Source organism: Myotis daubentonii, chromosome 12 (genome assembly GCF_963259705.1).
Source record: "Myotis daubentonii chromosome 12, mMyoDau2.1, whole genome shotgun sequence".
Classification (NCBI taxonomy): Eukaryota; Metazoa; Chordata; class Mammalia; order Chiroptera; family Vespertilionidae; genus Myotis; species Myotis daubentonii.
Window position 1 is genome coordinate 80,104,645 of NC_081851.1, and position 7,369 is coordinate 80,112,013.

At 55.6% G+C, this 7,369-nt stretch overlaps 1 protein-coding gene across 1 annotated transcript in view; it reads right to left on the minus strand.

Annotated features, from left to right (window-relative positions):
* TPO (thyroid peroxidase) overlaps positions 1 to 4,901 on the minus strand; it is a 48,214-nt gene extending 43,313 nt beyond the window's left edge. The window contains exons 1-5 of the mRNA XM_059660640.1: positions 3,798 to 4,901; positions 2,686 to 2,842; positions 1,912 to 2,011; positions 1,698 to 1,790; positions 1,122 to 1,277 (exon numbers count right to left, since the gene is read on the minus strand). The gene's annotated coding sequence lies outside the window, so the exon portion shown is untranslated. The remainder of the gene's footprint in view (positions 1 to 1,121; positions 1,278 to 1,697; positions 1,791 to 1,911; positions 2,012 to 2,685; positions 2,843 to 3,797) is intronic.
* Between the last annotated feature and the right edge of the window lie 2,468 nt (positions 4,902 to 7,369).

Genomic DNA, 7,369 nt, shown 5'->3' on the forward strand with positions numbered 1-7,369 from the left:
TGGGGGATGAGCCGCTGGTAGAGACGTGAGCTTTGCAGGAATTGTGTTCTTGCTAAAGTGGGTGATAAACCAGAACTTCTTTTTGTCATCAATTTAATTACGAAACACAGGATGAAAACGGGGGATTAGCATCCAAAATATGTTGTCTTTCCCCATTTTGGCAGAGTCCCGACGACTCAGAAACACGACGTGTCCTTATGGTCACGCCTTCCTCGCAGATCTGTAGGCGGCAAACATTTCCCGGGAATTACTCGTCACCAGACGCTGTGCGTTTCTCCAGGAGGCTGCTTCTTCTGTCCTGGTGTTTACTCTGCAAATCGTCTCCTCGCATCTGCTCACCGATAAAGAGGAGCCTCAGACTGAGCTGTAATTGAAAACTCGGTCCAACACATTGGACACAGTAACGTGCGGTTAAGAGTCTACGCTAAACAGAAACGAGGCTAATCTGACTTGTCTGTACTAGCAAGCTTTTCACTTAAATCGACAAGCTCCATGAAAATCGCAGCTGCCTCCACGGACTCTGAGGTTACAAAATGAGCGGATGTTAAAGGACGTCTGTTAGAAATTCCGAGTCCTTGGCCCCAAAGTGACATGATACTTTCATAGTTATGCAATCGAATATAATTTCAATGCAATTACTGTCTCTGTGGAATCGTCAGCAGTGGCTTTGTTAAAAGGGGCAGCACTCCGTGGGCACCCGATGGATAGAAAGTTACACGTGTGACATCAGAGTCAAGATCTTTCCGTGGAAAGTCACTTAGCACATTTGCGTGACCTGGGACTGATCTGCTCCTCTTCTTGCAGTTTCGTGACAGGGAACTCCCTCTGAAGAGGAGAGCAGCCCTGGCCGGTGTGGCTTGTGGATGGAGCGTCGGCCGGGCCCAGGTCGGGCACGTACAGGAGGCAACCAATCGATGTCTCTCTCACATCAATGTTTCTCTTTGTCTTTCCCCCTCCCTTCCACTCTCCCTGAAAATCAATGGAAAAATATCCTCAGAGGAGAATGAACCAAAATAAATAAATAAAAATAAAGAGAACACATTCTTAGCGGCAAAACAATGGGCTCCTTCCAGGGGAAACGTGTGAAGAGACATTAGCAACGAAACTGCTCTGGGCCCGACCGGGTTCAAGGGGAAACAGCCGTGGGTCCTGGCGGCTTCCTCCGGGAGGACAGATCCCGCGCGGCTCCTGGGCGTCCGGCCCGGGCCTCCGTCCGGGGCTCCCGTCTCGTCCAGTCCCAGCTCAGAGCCTGGCTCCCAGCAGGAGCTCAGACGCGCCTGTGTGTGCACACTCATGGCCAAGGACGCGATTCTAGCACCAGGAGGTCCCAGCGCCAGCGAAAGCCTCCGGGCGGGCGAGGAACCCGGGCCCCGCCCGGGCAGCGGGTCCCCAGCTCCCACCCACAGGCAGAGCCCGGGGTTTCTCTCCTGCTACAGGGACCGGGACGACTTCAGGACTCAAACCAGATGCGAACTTCCTTCGCCAGAACCACGTGAGGCTGTGCTGACCGGCACAGTGAACCTGTTCCCCAGCTCACCTGGGTCTCAACGCCCCTGGGGAGGGTCTGAGGGGTAATTTCATAGAGGGAACACGGAAGGTCATTACAGTGTGAAAATTCAAACGGATGGAGCCATTTGCTGAAATATAATTATCTGAAATCATGAAGGGTAATAATATTCAACAGGAAGTATAATTACCTGAATCATGAAGGATAATAATATTCCACAGGACAAAATTATGTTCTACCATGAACAGTTACGTTGACTTGTAAAATGGATATTGAAATGTACCTGTTATAAAAATTTAAAGATACTATTTTATCCAAACCCAAAATAGCTAATCGCCAACATAAAATTCTCAGTAGAAAAGCCAAAAAAGGGACTTACTCCCTCTTAGTCACAGAACGCATACCTTCCGTTCAGATAAATATTTATTGATTCAACTGGTATGTACAGGGTGTCCCCAAAACGCATCCACACTTCAAATAAGTATTCATTCCAATGGTCTAAATCTGAAAAGAAAGAAACAGCCATGAAGCTATCAGAAAACAGCGTGTGCACATTTTGGGGGGCACCCTGTAGGTACCCGCTACGAAGTGCCAGGCATGTAACTGACTCCGTCTCGGCTTCTGAAAGAAAGGGCGAGTCCCACTCACTCACAGGCAGCGCTGACCGAGACGAGTCCAGGGGACTAGCCCGGATCTAAGCCACGGCGTCGCGGACAGCGCCGGGTTCCGCAGCGGGCGAGGGGTGAACAGCTGCCAGGGAGGGGCTGGGCTGTGACAGGGACTGGAACCGAGCTGGCTCGGCTGTGGGGCAGCGGTGAGGGCTGGGGGGACGTGGAGGCAGAGGAAGCAGCACATGCAAAGGCCCAGCCGGCAGAAGGAACGCCCGTGCATCGGGAGTTTGACGCAGCCATGGCCTGGATGGTGGCATAAGCATGTGGGTGATGCTGGCATCCTGACATATGAACACGGGAGAAAACCCGGTTTCAGGATTGAGGCTGCGATGCTGGTTTTGGAAATGGGAGCTCATCGGCCAAGCAGGAGGCAGACGTGGGGGGGGGGGGTGTCTGAGCCGAGTGGCCAAGGCCCAGCGGGGGGTCTGGGCGGATGGGGGGCAGGGAATGATGTAAACCGGAGGAGGGAGGACACCTGGCTACAAGTGTGGAAAGAGGAGAGCGTACAACAGAAGCTCCGTGTGCTCCCGAGATCCTGGGGGGGAAGGAGAGGAAGGGGGGCTTGTGGGTGGGCCAGGCGGGTCTGTGGTCTGGGCACGGCGTGGAGGCTGGAGGTGGAAGCAGGTGGCGGCAGCGACCAGGTGCTCAGAGCTCCGGGCACAGGCTGGGAGGGACAGACCCCAGGAAAGGGGCCAGTAAGGGAACTGGACGCAAACGTGTTCATTTATTCGTCTCCCTCAACTCAGCATCTCCTCCTCCCACCCGTTATGCAGCAGCTAAACGTCTTCATGTGCAGCTCATGGAATGTGTTTCTTCCCTGGAATATACTTAAGGCCGCCCTCACCTTAGCCTCCCTCCAAGTGTGTCTCATAGGACATCCTGGGAAGTGGAACTGAATAAAAGTTGAAATTTAAAAGCCACATCTATCTTTATGTATTTACACAGACACACAGACTGTTGGGAAATGAGGCAGCTTTACCATTAATATTTTCAATAAATAAGCGCACCTTTAACTTGGATCTTGTTAAAATGTTCACTAGAGAACAAATCTCCTGATAAGATCAGATCATCCCCCACTTTATTTTTTTATTTTTATTTTTTTAAATCCTCCCCCGAGGATATTTTCCCATTGATTGTTAGAAAGAGTGGGAGAGAGATGGAAAGACAGAGAGAAACACTGATGTGAGAGAAACGCATCGATTGGTTGCCTCCTGCACAAGCCCGACCAGGGCCCTGGCCTGGGAGGAGCCTGCAACCAAGGTATGTGTCCTTGACCAGAATCGAACCTGGGACCCTTCGGTCGGTAGGCCGACACTCTATCCACCGAGCCAAACCAGCCAGGGCTGTTCCCCACTTTAAAACAAGGGAGTATTGCTTGTGACGTCACAGACCTCACCAGAAATCCCACCACCGAAACCGAAGACGAGCCAGCAAGGACGAGAAACGTGTCCCCAAAGCGTAAGACCAACGGACAGCACGTCGCCCAGGAGACCAGGGAGTGTCTCCTACAACCACACGCGGAGAACACTAGGACAGCACACCCCTGCCTCAGGCCCTTCAATGCTTCCAGCCCCTTCCGCGGACGCAGCTTAGTCAAAATCCGAAAATGCGCTCAGTACAAATCCAACCTACACGCAGGACACGCTGCAGGGACGGCTCTCCACCCGTGGGCTCCACCACGGGAATGCAGACGGCCAGGCACACGGGCGTAGGGCTCCCTCAACTCAGCAGCATGTGGAACAGGGAACAGCCACCACGGGGGAAAGACATTCCTATACCGAACAAGAGACATTTAAATCTGGCCAAATTCCCATTATTCACACAAGCAGCCATTGTAAAGAATGTGTTGTATTTTTCACATCAGAAAAAAAATATTTATGACTAGAAATATACTGGGTCTCAAACAGCTTTCTTTGATATCACTTTTCTAAGTAGAAGCACTAAGCTCCCTTTCTTAACTGAAATGATTACGTGACTATGCAAATTCAATGATGTCACGGGGAGCGACTAATAAGAAAGTGAGTCTAGACCCCAATCATCCAAGTAAAAATGAACAGCCAGGAGAGGTTCATAGGGCGTCGATATACAGGGCCATTTTTCAGCTATTTAAGCTGTGACTGTAGCTACAGATGTTCATGTTTTTAAAGACAGATGTGCGGACAGGGTACTTAACAGATTCGTTTTCAATAACTGGGAACCTGAACCTTCCCATCCACTGGAGTTCAGGGGTGGTGCATTGAGCACCCAGCATTTCTGGGAACAAAAAGTTATTCTTGCTCTTCCCATGCCGTGTCATTATTCTAATCCTTGGTGTCCGATGCTGACAAAGCTGCTTGCAAATACAGGTCACTCAGGTGGTATCATACAGTCAAGGCTCTCCTATGTCCACAGCAGCGCAGTTGACAGTAGCTAAGATTTGGAAACAGCCTAAGTGCCCTCAGCAGATGAGTGGGTTAAAAACTATGGTACATCCACACAATGGAGTACTGCACTGCTGTAAAAAAAGAAAGACATTTCACCATTTGCAACAGTATGGAGGGACCTGGGGAGCATTATGCTAAGCGAGATAAGCCAGTCCGAGAAAGATAAATATCGCATGACCTCACTCATTTGTGGAATATAATGAACAACATAAACTGATGAACAAAAATAGATCCAGAGACTTAGAAGCATCGATCAGACCGTCAAACCTCAGAGGGAAGAGGGGGAGAAGGGGATGAACCAAAGGACGTGCGTGTATACGCATAACCAATGGGCACAGACGACTGGGGGGAGGGGGCATGTGCTGGGGGGCGGCGGGGAGAGGTCAATGGGGGAAAAGGAGACATGTAAAACTTTCAGTAAATAATTAAATATATGCATATACATCTATATTTTAAAAAGAAAGACTGCAGGCTACAGAAAATGAATTAAGAAAAATTTAAAAACAAAAACAAAAAACCCAACAGCAGCACGAACCCCATCCTGCAGCCGAGGGGCGACCAGCGCCCCCTGGCGGCGCGCTCCAGCGCCCGCGCCGCGGAGTCCACAGTCGCTCACGGAGCGTATTGGGGGGCCTTGCCGTTCATTTCTTCGTAAAAACTGCAGTGACTGCCAACACGCATCCGCGCGGTGCGTTCCGCGCGGGACGAACCCGCTGCAACCACAGGAGGACGGCGAGGCCTTTCCCGCCGGAGCGCTCCTTCCAAACCCAAGCAGCGCTTTCTGCCCCCAGCCGCTCCGCGCCCTCAGCGCAGCTGCTTCCAACGACACGGCCCGTCTCCCGGGGAGCCGCCCCCGCACCGCGGGCCCAGCTGCAAAGGCTTGAACAGACCGGCTGCCCACGGTGCCGGCGAGGGTGCTGCGGCCCATGCGGTGGGAACGGACGGAGGGGCACCGCCTGTGCACAGGTGTGAGTGTGAGTGTGAGTGCGTGTGCGCGCGCGTGTGAGTGTGAGTGTGTGTGTGCTCTCTACGCCCGGCTGAGAGGCAGGTGACAAACAGCACCTTGCAGGAAGCTCCCCACCTGCCGGGGTCTGGGCACTGTCACTCAGGCCCCGCGGGGGTGGGTGGGTGGGGGTCACCGCGTCGGCAGGGGCGCCGGGTCCGTCCCCCGCGGCGGCAGGAACTCGGTTCTTTCCTAACTGCCTCCAGGACACGGGCTGCGGGTGGCAACTTGACCGTTTCCACCAACTTTCCACTGAGGTCTGAGCCGCACGTCGGCTCTTCCTCACGCAAGTTCAGTTATTTCAAAATGGGGGGGGGGCAGACAAGGAGACGCGGAAGCCGGTGCTAGGAGCCCCGAGTTCCTGGCCGGGAAGGCGCCCGCGACCCTCCAGGTGGCACCTCAGCACCCGGCCCGCCAGGCGGTGGCCTCGGGACGCTCACAGAGAAACGGGGGCGAACCCAGACCCCAGTTCCGCAGAGCCAGCGCCCCGCGCTGCCCGGGGGCGCGGGTGAGGGGGGGCGCGGGAGAAAAGGGGGCCCTCCGTCAGGAGAGGCGCGGAGGGCGCACTCACCCGTACGGGCACCGGCAGGCGGCTCGGGGGCCCGCGGGAGGCGGCCGGGGGCGTGGGTTTGTCGCCGCTCATCACCTCCCACGCGGCGGGGCCGCGCTCCGGGCCGGGCGAGCTCAGTCCTGGGCCCCGCGCGAGCACCCACCTGCCCCGCGGGCGCAGCGTTCGCGTCCCACTCGGCTGCGGTTCCCGCTCGGCTGCCCGCGGCGGAAGGGGGCCCAGAGCTCCGCCCCCCGCCAGCTCCGCCCCTCCCCGAGCTCCGCCCACCAATCGCGGGCACCCACTCGACTGCGGCTCCCGGCTCCCGGCCGGCTGCCCGAGGCGGAAGGGGGCCCAGAGCTCCGCCCCCCGCCCGTCAGCTCCGCCCACCAATCGCGAGCACCGGACCCTTGGGCGCAGCGTTCCTGTCCCACTTGGCTCCTGCTCCCGCTCGGCTGCACCCGTTTCCCTCCGTGTCCGAATCCTGGGTCGAGCCCCGCCCCCTGCTCCGTGAACCGCACGCAAGCTCGCCCCAGGACCCTCCAAGGCCAGGAGCAGCCCCTACCGTCACAGCCGTCATCATCAAACAGCAACCGCAAGGAAGTCAGTGAAGTTTGCAGCCTTAGACGAATTCAAGCCGTTGCTGATAGAAACATGAGTATCTGGATTTACTGCCCATCAGACCCCGAGGGAGAGAACCTGACACAAAGCCCAGCAGGACCGAGTCCCCGTTATCTAGGGCTCAGCTAGGGGCATCCACTGTCATTCATGCCCGACTGCAACCGAGTCAGCCAGCCACGGCATAATTCTAAACTGTACATCGCAGACTCAATGCAATTGTATCCACGACAGTCGGCTCTGATTCTTAAAAACGTGTATTTAAGGCCAAGACAGAGGAGGCTGCACACACCCAGGATGGAGGCTGGAGGCCAGAGGCCAGAGGCCAGTGCAGGAGCTGTGTCCGGGTGTGACCTGTGACCACCTCCTGCAGGCAGCTCTCCCTCCCAGAGAAGTTGCCTGCCCACCGGGCCTTGCCCCTCCCTCCATCCACAGAGACACCAGGGCCACGAGGCCATGGGCTCAGTGTCCTGTGCGCCCAGCTCCCGGGTGATGGTCCCTCTCAGGCTGAGGACACAGGAGGGAGGGAGGGAAGGAGAGAGGGAGGGAGAAGGGAGGCCTAGAGGTGATTTTCGTGGCAGGAGGGGAAGCTGTGATGCT